The sequence below is a fragment of the Drosophila pseudoobscura genome, chromosome 3 (assembly GCF_009870125.1).
Source record: "Drosophila pseudoobscura strain MV-25-SWS-2005 chromosome 3, UCI_Dpse_MV25, whole genome shotgun sequence".
NCBI lineage: Eukaryota > Metazoa > Arthropoda > Insecta > Diptera > Drosophilidae > Drosophila > Drosophila pseudoobscura.
Window position 1 is genome coordinate 16,794,995 of NC_046680.1, and position 18,486 is coordinate 16,813,480.

The 18,486-nt window shown below is 46.9% G+C and overlaps 1 long non-coding RNA gene across 1 annotated transcript; it reads left to right on the forward strand.

Moving 5' to 3' along the window:
• The first annotated feature begins 8,472 nt into the window (after positions 1–8,472).
• On the forward strand, positions 8,473–9,043 carry LOC26532543 (uncharacterized). Its single transcript, XR_001452326.2, has 3 exons — positions 8,473–8,571; positions 8,626–8,778; positions 8,831–9,043. It is a non-coding gene; the product is annotated as an uncharacterized lncRNA (long non-coding RNA).
• The last annotated feature ends 9,443 nt before the right edge of the window (positions 9,044–18,486 follow it).

Sequence of the window (18,486 nt, forward strand, 5' to 3'; positions counted from 1 at the left end):
ACATTTAAGAACACTTGTTTTGCTCCTGTGACTGCCAGACAGAGAGACACTCGTAAATGTATCTATATCTGAGCGAATTCCATATCTACGCCCCTCTCTCCGCTGATAAATGGATCGTTTTCCTTAGTGGCATACTCAAAACGACATCTTCGAGTAGAGATGCTCTGTTCTGTTCTGTTGTACCCTCGGACCTACAAACGACTTGTTTACCACATTAAATCTAATAAAAATCACCACGCACAATTTGTAGCCGTCAATTGGGGCATGCAGCAGATGACAGTTGAGACTCGTATCAGCCCTCGACTCGTTTGACAAATCTATGGCGCACACTCCTGTACTGCAAGAAAGTTACTTTTATAATGGCTCATTCCATTATTTTGCTCTTACAGACATTCACCGAAAAGAGCAACTGGGGATGGTCTAGAAAATCTTTCCGGCGCTACCTCGGCAAGTGATGAAATAAATCATTTCGCACGTGATGATAAGATGGAGATGCTTCTGCTGTACGGATACAGATATAGACACACATATACAGCCATACACAGATACGACTACATACGCGTATTTTGCTCTTCAAAGTGCAAGTGTCAATTACAAACCGTGTCAAAAATGTCAAAGTCTGTGAGTGACTGGCCACGGGCGGGTGGCTGAGGGGAGCCGTGGGAGCAGTGTGAGTGGGTCGTCAGTCCGCATGCTGCCACAACGCATCGGATCGGCTTTGACTATGGACTTGCACCCCCACAGGGCAGTGTCAAACTCATCGTCATCGTCGTCGTCAGCCGCCGCAACTTCGACAAGTTTGTCCTGTCAGCGCCACCGTCGCACAGAGTTTATTACATCAATTTGTGTGTCCCAATCCCAGTCCAAGTCCCAGTACCGCCCTGCCATCCATCCAACCATCCATCCAGAGCAGAAACGAGAGAAATTTGATACAAATGAGTTTTCACACTTTGCGTGGACGAGAAATGCGACGCGATGCGACGCGTTCTCCACGTATCTATGTATCCATCGCTCGCACTCTCTCGAGTGTGTATCTGCATGAGCATGAGCATGAGCATCTGTATCTGTGTCTGTATCCCCAGTATCCTTTTCCATCAACGTGTAAATTGTGTGCTGTCAAACTTATGACACGCAGCCATGATACGGCTGCCACAGAAAAACAAGAGCACAAAATATGAAATGAAGGGAATGGAAAATGGAGCTCAGTTGGGAACGAATATCCAAAAAGGAGATCCCGCACCCGTTGGTGTAAATTAGATTTCGTTTAGAGCTGCACTGAGACGTCTCTCCTGCCAAATTGCTTTGAATGTTTTTCTGGGATGAACATGGGAATGGGAATGGGATAGGGAACGGGCATGGGATCGGGTCTGAACGAAGGCAATATGCATTCGGCGGTGTTTGCTGGTAAGCATATTAATTGCTGTTCATTTCCATGTCTGCTGCCTCTGTGGCACAGCATCTAGGGTGCACTCCTCTGCAATTAATATTTGTCGTCCCCGAAACGGGCTTCGGCGTGTTTCCCTTTCGTTTTTAATTATCTCTCACAAGGGGCCATTACTGTCTCTCTGGGCATGGGCCCGCCCCGCCATCGGACTGTGTTCGCATATTAATTTATAGTTTCTATTAGTTGGATCCCCTGATGACAGACAACAGCTGAGGCCAGATCAATACGGAGTCCAGGCGTCTCTGGGGGGGTCTGCCAGTCCCCTCTACTGCGCCGAAATATGGCCTGGCCTTATCTTTTATCGTTCGTTTTATTTGCCAATCTGCTCTGCGCTAATTAATACAGTTAGCTATGTTGATATCCCGTTTGGCGGCTGCAGCAGCAACAGCAACAGACACTGCAACTGCAATGCACTGTCTGGCCTATCGTGCCACACAGATTATTCACAAATTAACACCACGACAGCTCCACATGGCCATTTATTCGGCCAGTCCGGGCCATTGGAGCTGCACCTCCACATGGCTTGGAGCGGGCATGAATCAGTGGAACACGAACCGAACGGAACGGAACGGAACGAAACAGAACCCACAGAATGGAAAACAAAAACCCCAGAAACCGAAGCTGAGAAATCGGGAATTGAGAATCGAAGAAGCACCAACACACGGGAGGGAAAACAACATCCAACGCGCGCCACGCACTTTCACACACAATTTTCTGCACGCACTCAGCCAAAAAGCGTTAATTACACTAATTATGTGCTGCTCCTCCCGATGGTCGTGCGGCCTCGGTGCTGCTTCTGTTGTTGCTGTTGCTGGTGTTGGTGGTGGTGGTTGGGGGCCAAGGGCGGCGCACAGATAAAGAAAATAAATATGGAAAAATAACTAAAATATCGTTTCGAACAATGGAAGATGGGGTAGACGAGAGCAGAGACACGGCGGAACGCTTTGAAGTGCTCCAAATAAAACTGCAGACACACCTCAGCCGCAAACCGAACGGACCAAAGGGGGAACGGAGCACAGAAAGGCCGAGAACCCAAAAGGCAGAAGAAGAACCCCTTTGAAAGCAATTATATGACCAAGACGAAGACCAAGACTAAACAAAAAAGCAGAGTCTTTGAAGCAAACAAAATAAAAAACATATTAAAAATTGAAGTCGAAACATAAATCTTGTTTTAGACTTCAACTGGGGCTCAAGCGGAAACCAACCAAAGAAGATATAATAACTAAACTTTGGCAGTGAGCGGCTCAGTGGCGGAAGTTAAACTATATGCCTAAGAGTGGGGCAGGGGCAGGGGCAGGGAGTTCATTTCATCCGCCTTCAAATTAGCATAATGTCTAATTGCTTCATCCCATTCGCGCCTAAATATAAACGGTTTTTCTGTTTTGTTTTGCTTTTTCATAATTTGTACGGCCCTTTTCTATTAATTCACGGAGACGCCACCCCAAACATTTTCCATTCGAAACAAATGCTTTTGCTCGTCCATTATTCGGTTCGGCTAATTAGCATTCCTTTTTTTTTTGTTTTTCTGAGTGCTAATTGTTTTTGCAAATGTTTTCATATTAATTTATGCACACAGATGCCTGCTGATGCATTCCACTGAGAGAAAACTCTCGCGGATAATGTGTACCCCGTATTCCCTCAGGGCCTATCTGCGCTGACTCTCAGTGTCTTTCTGGCCGCGTGCCTAGGCCAACACAACGGGGCACTGGCAGGAACATGCGCTCCTCCGTTCCGCCTGGCCTCAGAGATTTTACGTTCAATTATACGGTCTGACAGAAGTGATAAAATGCATCGCCCAGGGCATGCGGCATTAAAGTTGGCTATTATAAATAGTCAAAATCAACCAAAATTAAGATAATTCCCTGAATCATAAATTTAATTTCGACTGCATGTTGATGTGCTATCGAATTTTTGTTTAATCGATATTATGTGTTGATAATGTCCATTTCTTACTAATTTAATTTGTTTTAATGCGTGCAATACCCATTACAAACCAAAATTATCGATTTTACTGACTTTTGCTGTTTAATGGTTTCGCATCAAGATAGAAAAATACACAAAATCGGATCAGAAAATCATATTCACCACACCATCCGAAAATCAAATTCAACTCAATCTGTTCCTTTATAATCCGCCAGAGGGTGTCTTATTTTGAACCCAATCAGAATCATATATTCCCCAATCAGAAGGGAGAGTTTTCATAAGTTGATGCAAATCTTTACTCCGTTCGTTGGCCCCAAAAAACCAAAAGCGTTCGTTCCCTAATTACATTTTCCATTTCATTTAGGCCATTCCCACATCATATCAGACCATCATCATTCTCTACAAAAGAAACGTAAGAATCAGGTTCACAGCTCAATTTCACAAAAGCGATGCGATTATCATCAGCCTACTCCTCCTGCTCCTCCTCCTCCTGCTCCTCCTCCCCCTGCTTCGACTCAAAAGCACCAAACTCCACCGACAGTTCACATATCCAACTAAGTAGAAAAACGGCGGGCATTTTTGAAACTAATCCATCATGTTACGGCCCCTGCCCTTGTTCGGATACGTTTTATATATGGGACCGCCCTTTAAATGAGAGCCAAATGAATGAAACTTTTCGAACAATTTATGAACGCGCCCAAAGTTGTAAAGCAGCGGATGAGATGACAGCCGACCAGAGACATGGGGACAGGGAGACGGTGGGGGAAGGTCCAAGCGATCCAACCGAGCGGCCGGTCATCTGTCATAACTTAATTTTTGACATTTGAAAAGAATTTTTGTACTGGCTCGCTGCCCGCTGCTGCTGCTGCTGCTGCTACTCGCATAGATCAGAACTTTCCATAAGCCCAAAAATGTCGAAGCGCGGCTCGGTATTGTTTTGACGCATGCAACAACTCATCTGTAAATTATGATTTATTATCTGTTTGCCGGAACGCCCCCGCCACCGGATAATGTTGCACTTGGCCCATTGCACTTGCTGGAACAGCTGTGTTTTGAATTGAAACTGAATTAGAATTTCATTCGTTGATTCATTCATCAACATGTTGTTGTGGGCAGTGTCCACATGTATCTGCGTATCCGTATCTGCATCTCGGACAAATTTGTGCATGTCATCAATCATATATTAAACATGGAAATCATCCCAAAAAGCTGATGAAGTAATTACGCTTACTGGGGGGCAGTAAATTCAATTCTCAATCTTTGCGGAAATGACAAATTTCCTGAACTCTTGAGCCCTGACCTAACAAGAAGAGGTTTACATAATTGGAAGTACTTGAAACGACAATGAAATTGGGGAGGAAAATATCGAATTTAATCATCTTCCTTCCAGCCAGCTAAAACGAAGTAAACCCTCGTCCAAGTTCATTAAAACGGATTCCAGCAGAGCCTTGCAGCTGCAGCTACGGCTACAGCAGAATCATCGCACAGTAGTTCGAGCACCTGTAAGAAGCTGCGCCACTAAACAGTAGTCGAGCCATGGGAAGCCATGGACTTGGACTCCGTAGGTAGCCAATTTGTACGCCCCTTCCAGTTCCCCACTCTCGCAGTCCACCATCCAGTACGCAGTGTCCACAACAAATTATTCGAGAGCCGAGATCATAAACCGCTGATAGTCCTTGTCACCGCCCACAATTCTGTGTCTGTGGGGCAGTGGAGTGTCTACCTAGTGCGAGTGTGCGAGTGCTCATGCTCTCGTCCTGGCCATGCTACGGCTCCTGGCATTCTGGAGTACACATCACAATGCCAATAGTATTGTGGAGCGCTCGAGCATGTGCTTCAATTTATTTTGACAAGCGCGCAGTGTCCGAGTCCCAGTCCTTGAGAGGGATCAAGATATGAAATGTGTGTCATCATTAGTACGCGGGCAAGTCAGGGCTGGGCAGGGCAACGACAAGTCAAGGGTTCTGGCCCGATGTCCTTATTATACGGACCTCCGTGCCCGTGGCCCCAGCCATAAAACGGTGATGCCATAAAGTTCCCTCTTATTCTATTTTTTCCTATGTTTTATTTTATATTCTGTTTCCTTTGTTTGCCTCTCAGACAGGCTGGACTGGCAATAGTTTCTTACCTGGTCCCTTGCTTTGTTGTTCCGTTTATTTAACCAGGTCCAAGGAGCTGGCTCCCCGAGTGTCCTGCTGGCATACCACCGCATAGACACATATTTATTTATTATCGACGACAGGGACGAGATGGGCAGTTGGAGGGCCATCGCTGACATTCGCAGATCTGCGGCGCTGCCTCTCATATTTGCCGGTGCGTAACTGCTTCGCCTCCGGACCATCCTGGCCATTCAGAGCGTGCAAGCATTCTGTTCGTTAGTGCAAGATGACCAGGAGATGGTCTCAAGAGGCCACAGAGCAGTAGAGACAGAAGAGACAGCAGAGACAGAGTGAAAAAGAGCTTTTCCTCCCGCCCAAGCACCGGCAGAGTCTGTTGCATATTAAAGCAAAGAACTCTGCTGGCCATAACTCATTCGAGCACGTGTTGCATGCTGCACGATACCTTTCTGAGGAGTTTGAGCTGACCGCACTAATGGTATCAGTTTTCAATTTCCAGCAGTACAGTTAGGTCGGGGGCAGCACTCGGGACGTTTATCAAAAGAGCTGATAATTTGCATCGATTACATGCAAACGGGATTGGCTTTAAAGAGCCTCTCCCGTTCTCACACTGCCAATGGGCCATTAAGAGGTGACTGCCAGTCCGTTTCGCTCTAATTTCATGATTTCGAAAATGAAATTCCAGTTGCAATATACTGTTCATTCAACTTCCTATAGTCTGCCTTGGCATTTACTATATATTCACACGACATATATGGATCCACCGATGTATGGTATGGTAACTGTACAGAATCCCAAATCAACATCTAATCAAAACATTGCAAGACAGACAGAGAGAAGATGCATGGCCCAAACACACACGCCCCAAAATATTTCCAGTTAATCATGCTTGTGGTCCTGGAGGCAGGGGCGGCATGCGACAGATTCCACGAATGCCGATGTGCCTCTAGCCCAAGACCTGTCCGCCGCGGACGGTACGAGCAGAGGAGGCAAACACATAAGACTTACATAATAATTGATGACATAGGACACACGTAGAGTCGGGACATGTCCAAATGTGTGTGCCAGTGAGGGAAGAAAACAAACAGGGACGGGGCAGAGGCGGGGGCAGAGGCGCATGGAACAATGGAGGAGGCAACTATCTAATGATCGATATCTGCTAGAACAAAGACATAGGCAATCTCTGGGTAACTGCCACGGCGGTTTGTCTAACTCCTCCCAGGTCCCAGACCCAGACCCATTCCCAGTTCCATTACCAGTTCCATTCCTGGCCTCGTACGTGAGCCAGCCCCTCTCAGACATTGCGTTGACAAAGAGCCGTTGACAATGCCTCGGACGAACCCAAAGGACAACGATGCATGCTGATGAGAATCTGGAAACGCACAAGGGAAAATATTGAAAACATTGAAAACAGCCTCGCAAGAGCCAGCAAACAATTTGTGGTTATCTCTGTTGGAACAGGTAGGGAGGAGCCCGAGATGTGATTACGATCGTGAATATGGGAATCGAGAGAAGAGAACAGAAAACTGAAAAGCAAAGAATGCCTCTCTATGTCATCTTTTTGTCGTTTGACGTGGTTAGACTTGAGACGATGATTTCATCGTTCTAGATTTCTCTTTGAAGAGTGGAAAATATCAATTTACGCAAAGATCTGAACCAAGTCTAAGTGCCCGCTGATTGTCATCAGTTCAAGTGATGCTTTACGAGCGGATCTCTTTGTGAGGATCATCCGCTGGCAGCTGGGCTGATTCGCCAATCCCAGAGATGATCACTAATTGCAGATCAGTCTAGCAGAGGCGCAGGAATCACTCCTTTCACTTTTTCTTTTCATAATATAAAAATTATCATTTTGGATACATACATATATGTAGTATTTCCCCCCTCCATGGGGGATCATAAACGTGTATTACCGAGCTATAACAAGACTTTAATTGCCCGCCGGCGCCGTATCACAGCGAGCTGTGAACCGAAGGTGTTGCTGGTCAAGGATATCCTCCATCATCCGCATCATCATCATCAGCTGCTCTCGAACCTTTTTAATTAACCAAAAAGCGAACCCATAATTTAGGAAAACACTTTTGGCAACGCATCCGCATCCAGTTGCGCGTCGGTGCCGCTGGCTTGGCTGCCGCCGAGGTGCCAGATCCTGCTGCGTTTGTTTCATGCCCTGCCGCCTGCCCCTCGAACTACAGTTAACGCCTAGAAAAACTGCCTTGGCCAAGGGCGCCAGGGCAGACGGAGAGCCAACTCACGCAGCGTTAAATGGAGGCCAATCAGCTGCAGGCACCTGCAGCGACCGACTCAGAATGGGAATGGGAATCGGAATCGGAATGGGAATGGAAAGGAGCGCGTCCCATCCTCAGTCGGCGTTAGAAAATTGTTTCCAAATCATATGTTGTCTGACAGTAGTTCTTATAACGCGTTGTCTAATTTTTATTTATGGCTTCCTGTTGCGACTCCGACTCTGGATTCGTATCTCAGGGCAGATTGTGGCCGCTGTTGCCGTTGCTGCTTTCGGCGAGGTCTGACTTGCAATTTTGCGTGTGCTGCAGGTGTAAAATTTTGGCACCTTTGCAGCAGGAGCAGCACCACTCGGAGCACAACAGCGAGATGGAGGTGTGACCATAAACATTAATCAGACTGCTCGGCCAGGCCAGGCCAGGCCAAGCCACTGGGTTAGTAGTAGTGGGCCACAAACTCCGCGACGCAGAGACAAAGAGATACTCGTACATAGATACGGTGAAAGTGGGTAAGTAAGCGCGAATAACTCGAAAAAGAGGTTACTGGGCATCGCATCGGGTATTTTTTTTATCGTTAATTGTGTTATTTATTGCGGCTCAATTCGTGGCTTAAATGAGCCTTAATCAATTCGCTTTTTATCGTGTAAAAATATCTTATACGAGGCAAACTCTCATTCGGAAAGAGTAGCACTAATTGCTAACAGTAGTCAGTACAGTAATCTCCAAATAGTATGTCCAAATCGATTTCAAACATCATCCATGAAAAGAATGGCAGTCCAAGTGGAACTAACGCATCTAAAATCCAGAAGCCTTGTTAAGATGAGGTTCTATTTAGCTCTATTAAATGGTATTTTCCAGTTTCGAATTTTCGAGAAACTCTTCTTTAAACTGCTCTTCTTAGTGCTTCTTTTTTGTTCAACAATACACGGACACGAGGTCTGCCCTGGCAGACACAGCCCGATGTGTGGCAAGAATGGAACATGCTACTTAACCTTTGCCAACGAATGTATTCGCAATCTCTTCAACAGACAGCAAGCTGCAAATAACTTAAAAAGTGAGTAAAAATATGGCTTAAACTTGGTTTAGTCACTGACTCTGTCTTCTAGTATTCGTGGTAGTGCAGAGGACAGCTTGCACTCCTCGCGAAATGCCCCTATGTAGGTTTCGTCAAATGACAAACTGGAGTTTCAGCGAAACCCTTGAAAGAAGCCCGAAACTAGTTTCGAACATAAACTAAATATAAGTAATTGGAAAGAAACTATGATGTATCTACTCTTGAACCGCAGAAAGATTATAATAAAGGAGTTCCCATATCCATAGCTCCAGTGAATATATCCACCAGGACTCCAGGCTGCCAAAACAGCAGATATCATTAGGTGGATAAGCCAAAAACAGATTGAGAGCGGACCCGAGTTCCAGTCCGCGTCCCAGGCAGGGTCTGTCACTTCCATCAAGTGCCTTGTTAACAACCAAATGATTAATGGATGGTGCCCGACAATCAACTTCACACTCGCTGAAATAATTTCAGACTGCATTTCGTTCACTTTGACTTGGTGGCTGTCTGGCTGAATGACTGACTGACTGACGGGGCCACTCACGTAATTAGTGTTTCGGGGTATTCGGGGTTTAGTGCCTTTTGCCATTTTGCATGATGCCCTGCGCACATTTTGACACCCTGAGTGCAAGGTGTTGACGATAATCATCGGTAATTGGTCGGACATCAGACATCGGACATCGGTCACTTGAAAGCTCTTCTTAGGATACCTACGAGCTCTGAGCTGTGAGCTCTGAGCCCTGAGCTCTCCTTTGGCATCCGTTGCAGCAAACGCTAAGTAGGCGCCTAATTATTTTGACACCTGCTGGGACGCAAGTCGCGGCCCTTAATTACAGGGTATGCGCACCAAGCTCACGCCTCGATCAAGGCTGACAGATTTTTGGCAAACCCGAGTAGGTGCTGAGCTGCAGCAGCTGCTTCCTCTGGGAAGGTCTGGCTATCATTGATCGGCCCTGGGACTGGGAACGAGACCAAGACCGAGTGTTTATCAACTGCTTTCATAGGGCCATCTCGGAGCCCTAGCCGATCCTCGATAAGACAGCGCTCTTTGTTTGCCTTTGTAAACGATCCAGAACAAGTCCTGCGACTAGACTCCTGGGCAGAGCTAACCCGACCATGTGTGCTGCTGCTGCTTGTGATATGCCCATTGTCAACGCCTTACGCATTTTAACAACGCAATTTGGGCTTCGCTTCCACACATGTGAGCCGGCAGAAACCCAACCTGATGCTATCTGGATCCAGGCACATCCACAGCGCGATCACAGGCGAGCGATAGTAGCCAGAATATGCATAGGGATCGGATCTCTGCTCTCCTTACACGCACGTATACAGTTCCTCCCCCTATCCTTTATCCTCTTCCTCCAGCACCTCGTCTTACAGCAACATGTGCGGATTTGTGTGCATGCTGCTGGTCCCTTGTAGGTGTCAGCCACATGAGGATCCTTCCGATGGCTATCTGTGTGTGTTCAGGGGACTCCCTCGAGGTAAAAGAGACAGTCGGAAGACCCTGTTCTTTTTATCCCCAGGCTTGAGGTTAGTTCTGAGGTCACCGCACAACTGTTTGATAGGCAAATGTGAGATCTCCAGATTTAATGGAAGAGATTGAGGCATGGGTGGGATCGAGATAGGGCCACAAATGTGCGGTTTTTGTGCCACAGATGGCACTCTTCAATCAAGATTAGGTTTGCTTGCGGAGATCTTTAGGAATAGATCACGATGATATGTGAATATTAAAGGAAATGTCCTGTGCCCTGTGCCATGTGCATAGGTTTTAAGTACGCAGGGTACCCAAAATAGAATCTATGGGTTTGCTAAATTTGTTTTTCCTATACATTAATTAACCGTATTTCTATCCCTCCTTCCCTTTCCCCCACAAGCACTTCCGTTTTCCGCGATCTATGGAACAGGACGCTACGCCGCCATCTGCAAAGTGACAGACGGACAGCAGCCCAGTGGCTGTCACTTCCTTCACTGACAGCTGCTCCGCACACGAACATGGCTGGCAGAGAGCGGAATGAAGGCAGTCCGTCCGTTAGCCTCTTTTGTACTTCTTAATGGTAAACGGCCCCAAAAACTGACAGCCGGTGGCTCATCATTAAACTTTTGACACTATTAGTGGGTGGGACTGGGATGGCAAGGGAGCGGGAACGGGGCTTTGTTATGCCAACGCGGCGGCAGTCGGCAAACATTTAGTTCATCATCATCGGTGGGGCATTAAAATAATTTGAAAACATTTTCAAAACTATTTCGTTCACCCGCTTTGCCCATCTGCCCCTCTGCGGTGGCGGTGGCTGCCATTCATTTTGAAAATGGCTGCGACCGAGTTAATATTTCTTTTCTTGCGCCTGGCTTTCTTTCGGTTCTGTGGTTGAATTTTATTTTATTTTTTGATAGCTACACATCTTAGAATCGCTCCGGCTGCCGTTGCGGGAAGACAATTCAATTAGCTGCCCTGTCAAACTCCCGGTGTATGGCCGTCCATCAAATCGGACTGCTCTCTCCCTCAGTCTTGCTCCAAACTTGCCCCATTTGTGCTGCTGCTGCCGCTGCTGCCTCTTGTGGTTCTTTTGCATTACTTTCAGTGGCTGCGGTAATGAAGCAATTAATTATCGCATGTCTTCCCCAGTCCCCACCCTACGCATCCGCGCTAAGCCATCGCTCGGGTGAAATTCCTTAGGAAAAGCGAAAAGTTAATGCCGCTCTGCCCGCAGACCGAAAGGGGTCTCAAGTGGGTGAAGAAGTGCTTCGTTTCAAGTGTCCAACTCTTTGACACTTTGCGGTTGATATTTTAAGTGCAACCCGGTTGCCATTCCGCTCTACGGCCTCTGATTTTTGCGCATCGCCGAATTGGATTGAAAACAGCTTGCATAACCAAGAGTCGAGAAAGTTCTTCTCCTCATCTCAAAGCGGAACAAAGAGAATCCATACAAGGTCCTTAGGATATTAAAGTCTTACAGCGCTACAGAATATCATGATTTTGATAGTTAAGCTGGTTCTTAGATAAGCATTGCTGGCTTATATACATCTCCATGGAACATTGCATTGAACGCACAATTTTCATATTTTCATACCGTTCAACCTTGGAACGATAGACAGATCTCCGGGGCTGCACTTAAAACAAAGTGCACGCATTCGACCCAGTCACACAAAACACAATTAGCAGATAGACGAGAATTGGGAGGACACACAGAAGACCCGAAACCCTCGGAGGTACAGACAGAAAGTTTATTTGTTCATCGATTGAACTGCCGCTAAATCGTAGTGTAACTATATTTCTGTGTTACCTTTTGTACATTTGCCGCTCCGCGCACCGAAAGGCAAACAAAACCGAACGCAAGGCAGGCTCTGTCTCTCTTTTCCTCTCTCTATGCTAGTGTGGTGTGTATCTTTCTCTGACCAGTTCAACACTTTCTCACACTGACGACGAAGACTATGATGATGATGATGATGATGATGGGTGGGGTCTGTCGGTCCGTGAGTCAGTTGTGGGTTTGGTATAGCCACACTAAACGCTCACCGGGCGGGCGGCTCAATGCAATTGCTGCCAATTAGAATTAATGCGTTTTTTATGAAACCAGGCGAAAACAAGAGCTCAAATTTCCAGACGACGCTGTCAGCACCCACCACAATCCCAACCCCAACCCCAACCCAATGCTCTATCTCTGGCTGCAGCTCCAGTTCTAGTTCCCTGCCCCAGCACTGTGCGACAACGATTTCCGTGCTCTAAATCATCGTATTGACTGGCCGGACGACGTTGTCGGGTACCCAGCAGGGCGGTGCTGCGCGGCACCGACTGGATGAAGTCAAATTGCCAATTTGTGAGCTCTGGCGCTGTTGGAGTCGCGTTGCCTCCATCTACTCATAATTGTGCGTTTCGGAGGTGCACCAGCAAATAGTGGAGACAGCCCCAATGTCAGCAAAAGACACCAGCCGCCCCGAACAATGGGCGGCAAATTGGAGAGAGATTTTATGAAATACAACACGATGGATGTGCGAAATGGGATTTAGATCGAATGAATGCGTTTACTGATGCTTCAGGGGAGCCACAATATAAGTGTCCCCGTTGAATATTTTCTACTAGATACGGTTAAAGATTGAAGCATGGAGTAACTCGGTATCTGATCCACTGTGTGGCCCTTCCTCCTACGAATCGACCCCGAAGAATATCTTTCCACTGATAATTTCAATTGGTGGCGGCTTCGTGGCCAGCTCTGGGCTGGGACTGAATTGTCAGCTCGTTAGGTGCTCGACAGGACGTAATTATGACCTCAGCCCCCCTCCACTGCTGCACCGCCTGCTGGGGCTATTGAATTTAATTAATTAAATTATGAGATAGTGACAGAGAAGGGCGGCGCGTTGTGGGTCGGATCACTGTGCCTTTGCCCCGTCAGTCAATGTTCATTGGAAATGCAACAAAAGCTGCATAGAAATTACAGCTGTCAACGGTGCACAGACACGGAATACGTGAGTGGCAACGTTGGGGGTCCACCCGGACCCAGTCCGGGCACTGTATCTCCCGACCTGGTAGGATCCCTCCTTTGTTTTGCATTTCCGCAAATGGGTCAAACCCCAAAAACAATCAAGCGACAGAGCGGCAGAGCGACATACCGACAGGCAGACAGACACAATGTGGATATTGGGAGTGGGTGATGGGCTGGCAGGTACTGGCGTGACGTGGCAATGAGACGGGGCACTAATTAAGTGGGCGTAGATACGCGTGGCACTTCAAGCGGGTGGGTGGGGATATCGAAACGCGGTTTTTCATTATGGCGCGTCGCTGACAAAGTTTTTCCAGGAGCTTCGGCTCAGCACGGAATGTCCGGAGCGGCGTGACAGCCTTTTGATTGAGCCGCGCCGCATGTCAGCCAGTGACCCGTCAAGTATACGCACGGTGGCTGGGGCCAAGGCTCGCCTCGTGCCACCTGGCTGGGTCCGTGCGGTAATTAAACTCCCGTGGCCCGACAGAGTCACCTACAGATGGCGGAAATCCGACTCCAACGTGTATACTGTGCAAATTTATCGAATTTCTCTCAAAATCGTAGAGCGGACAATGGTCAGAGCATCTTTTGTAATGCTAAAAGCTCTGATTGATAGATTGTTAATGCAGTGGGGGTCTCTCTCCGATGGGAGCAACCCACGGCACGTAATGGGACGTCCCCATCCAAATGGATGAGCAGTCGGCAGGCGGCCACGCACACATATTGTATGTCTTGCCACGACAATGGGGCCCCGCCGTCCGTTATCCGTTGTCCGTCTATCGCCTATCGTGGAATAGTAGATGTTACGGCCTGCCTCAGATTGTTTATTATCAGCTGGGGGCGATAAAAGTGTCCTGCCCTTATTGTGCATCATTTATTTTGGCCATAGTCGTAGTCGTTGTCCGGGTCGTACCTTTTATTGTTGTTTTCCTTTGTGGCCGGGCTTTCCAAGATTTCCCTCCATTCAGGGAGCTTGTCAACACGAAATGGACATGTATCAATTAATCTTACGGGAGAGGGAGCGTATCCTTATCCATATCAAAATTCAATGTGCATACAACACACGCTCGGCGTGGCAATTTGTTTGATGGCGCTCTCTGTGCCCGGGCCAAGATGTTGGGCCATTAAAGGTCATGAACATAAATTACGAGTCAGGCAGCGCCCAAGGCGACAGACACCTTGCACTTCAAAAAGTATAAATAATTATTTAATTCTTGAATGGAATAGCTGTTACTTCTGCTGCCCGCTCGCTTCGTGCGATAACTCATCAAAGTTTAATTCCAGAGATATCAAAGATACACGCTACAATGCCAGCAGTAGGGTCGATTCTTTGTCTATGTCCATGTCTGGGCCTGAGTCGTGTGTCCTTGTCGTATGTCCTCCGTGTGCCTCGCCTTTAAATGCGTACCATACATATTTGGTTTTGCTCGGATACGCACTCGGAGACAGAGTCAGAGACGGGCTAAGCCCCGTTGACACGTACTTGGTTAAAAGGAAAATGTAAGTTGGCGCAAATGACGAGCATATTGATTAGGTTCTCGCTCCGTGCTCGTCCCCCAATGTCAATGTAAAAACACACAGATGAGTGATAACATGCTTTTAGCTCTCAAAACACTTTGGGGTTCATTTCATTTTGCTTCGGTTCGACTCTGCTCGGTTCGGGGACACTCATCCAATTCCACGAACGGCTTCTGTCAAGCTGTTCTACAAATGGTTGACGATTCGAGTGGCGGCCTGGAACGTGGTCGGGAGATGCATAAGTTCTTAATACAACTGCATCACCTGTTGGGGCAGGTGGTGCCAAGGGAGGTACTTTAAGTGGTTAAATTCCAACAAATTGAGGAAGAAGCTGATTAAAGAAAAGAGTTTTAACCCCTGACACCTTCTCCGTAAAGTATGCTATGGAAATGGCTTTGATTGATGCACAAAACTTACTCGATTCCAGCCACAGACAATTGCTGATGGAGTTAAGTGTCTCTGGCAGTAGTATCTCTCTCCGTCAGTCATCAGAGAGACAGTTTTCACCTGCAGCTGAGTGACATATCCTGAACACGCACACGCTCTTTCAATCCCCCACTCGGCACTCGGCCCCCCCTGCTCACTGTCTGCTAGCCATATTTTTCTGTAATAAATCCATCAAATATTTCACATGCTTATCATAAAATAATACGTCATTCCCATAATCATTCTGTACAGCGGAGGGAACGAACCCTTGTTGGCGTACCCTTTTCAGTCGCAGGTTTCAGTTTCCACATAATTTGATTTTTATCATAACAGAACAATTATTTCATTTTCATTATATCATTTCAGACACTGCATTTTCCGCGTATCATTATAGATAATTTCTTCATTAGAACAGAGAACAGAGAACACTGAACACAGAGCGGCAATGGAGAACGCTGCACCACTTCAGTAACTTGTCAGAATTGTGACAAGTTGTTATCGAAATTTCAGAGTTCTGGATCTGGATGTGGCTCGAGAGGGAACTGGATGACAGTTTTCCATGGAAATTCGACTGGGGAAGTGTGAAGTGCGTTTTCGGGCCTGGGCTTCGGCTTCCAGGGGATTTTAATTGCAAAGTTAGAAACAACACGCGGCTTAGGCCAGCAACTTTTCAGTCAATGCGATTAGCAGAGAGTGGAAATCCTCTCTCTGGGCTGCGGACAAACTTTCTGCAGTCGTCACTCCATCAATGTGGAAGAGCATTAAAATTTGGATTTATTTGTCAGGGAGACAAAGGCGAACCTGTTCTAATCTGATGCAGCAGCAGCTCGGTTGCACTTGAGAGGATTTGGCCGACGCCGTCCGTCGCAGACAAAAGCACATTAAAGGATAAGCGCGAGGACATGGCTGCGAGGAGCAGCTGCCTCAATCCTCAATCCTCATCGCGGTTTTATGTTATTTTCTGTTGTTTGTCCAGACCGCAAAAACTAGTCCCGGCCCGGAACGATTCGTTTGAGTATGGCACTGGGTCTGTGTCTGGGACTGGGTCTGGGTCGGTGTATTGTAATGCCATTAGGGCTTAGCGTGACAGACACTTTTGCGTGGGCTGCGATTATCGATCAAAGCCGCAAAGTGCCAACAGGTAGAGGCACAGATCCCAGCCCTCAGTCCTCAGCCCGTGTCCAGGTAAGGCCTGTCAAAATGCATTTTTAATGCCTCACTCGTATCAACATGCCTCATTCTGTTAAGGGTATATATTTTGACAAGTATATGTGTGCGTGCCTGCCACATTTCCCCCGATGATGAAGAGATTTTCACAAGTTCCAAGAGGTTGTATAACAATTAGCTTGTGTAAACTTGGCCAGCATCTAGTCCGAGTCTGTCCGTACCGCAACACCCAGTACCCAATCCCCAAACCTCAATTAGCGTCTGGCCTCTGTCTGTTTTTTCCCGCACATCGAATCCTAAAAGAAGATAGATTCTGGTTCTATTGTTCTCGCACGACAATTCCATAATTTTCTTGGGCGTCGGGCTCCGCTCGAGCTGCAGATGCGTCCAAATCGTTTCTGCCCAGAACATCTTTGGCGCGGCATTTGTTCATTTAATTTGTTAATTATTTGTTCTCTCTGTCGGCCACGAATAAGTGTAACTAATGTCGTTCATTTGTGGTTTCGGGCTCTCTGCCTTTGTGCTGGCTTTGTGGCTGGAATTTCTCTCAAGTTTGCGTGGGTCAAAGCCAGCTGCCGGCCGGCAAACATCCATCTCCCTGCACCTGATAGACACTCCTCCAGCGCACTCCCCGCTCTGTAATTGCCCCGTTTTGTGGCATGTAATAATTTAATTGCGCTAATCAAATTTTCGTTTTGTGTTCTGTGCCGTTTGATTGCAGCATTTAGAGGGCCCATTCCGTCAGTCTCTGACAGACAGGCATTGAGCAATTCAGAGGGAGGAGGACATCGGGGAGATCAGAGATACTCAGTGTGGATATCATAATCAACGGCATTATAAAAGATTTATATCAGCCTTTGTTTAAATCAATGTTTGAGAATGTTTTGTGGAGCATTCAGCTCAATTAGAGCTGAAGACTTTTATTGTTGAATTGTTCAATTTTCATTACACATTTTAAGGAGCACAATCTGCAGTTTCCGCAAGAAATGTATTCCTTATTCGGACAGAAAGACCTGCAATGCCAAATTCTGTTTTCAGATTCAAATACATTTAATCTAATGACTTCCAAAAACCTCTACAATTGGCTGAATTAAGTTCAGTCACATTCTGAAGAAGAGACCACAAACTGAGGACACTCTGAGGTATAATTACGACGAACTGGGGCACGTGATTAAGACCCCTGAGCGGTCCGAAATGGAAAACCAACAAATTCGACCGCACACACAACCACCAGAGGTTAGAGGAGAGAGAGAGAGAGAAAAAAATCTCGGAGAATTCCCAGGAAAGCTGAAAACATAAACAAAATCTCGCACAAACAAAGTGAAAGATAAAGTCATAAATAAAATTGGAAAGAGTGTTGTCCGCTTGCCCTTACCCACAGAATCCCTTAGGGCTATGCCGTACCCAAGCCCTTGGCCCAATATTCCTTGGCCAATGCTACAGTTGACACTCGAATAGCGACACGCGCATCCCTTTTTTCCCATCTTTCGCCTGAAAGATCCGAGGGAAATGACCTGAAATGGCTGGAAATCTCGTGAAATGGATTGGGCCAGCTTTAGAGGCCCAGGAAGCATTTGATTATTTTTTACTGTTTCTCGGTTTTCTATTCGATTCGGGTGGGTGGGGAACAGGCCATGGCCATACGCCCGCAATTACAGGAAATAATTCGAGCAAGTGAGGGGGAAAAATTAAGAAATACCCGTCAGGCGATAAGGCCAAATAGATAAGGGCAGCAAAGTGAAAAGATACACAGCAGCAGCGGCAATGGCAGATATACGATTGCGGGGTAACCCCGACAGTGGGTCACGTATGGAAGTGGAAATGCGGACGTCCAAGCGTGAATGTCACGTAGCGAGGAGCGAGACTTGGCCCATTCGCAGGGCAAATAAATAAAGGAGAGGAGGAGCTGCCTGCCCGACTTGGATTCTGGACATTCACACGACAAGTCCGCAGAACAGACCCAAATATATATCAACGATAATTTATGTGCGTGCTGACATGCGGGACCCGATCCAGGGGTCCAGTCCGCATCTAACTCTCTCTCTCTCTCTCTCTCGCTCTGTTACCTGTTACCTGAGCGAGCAATGGGCAGTAGCTTGTACGCTTTGTTAACAATTTA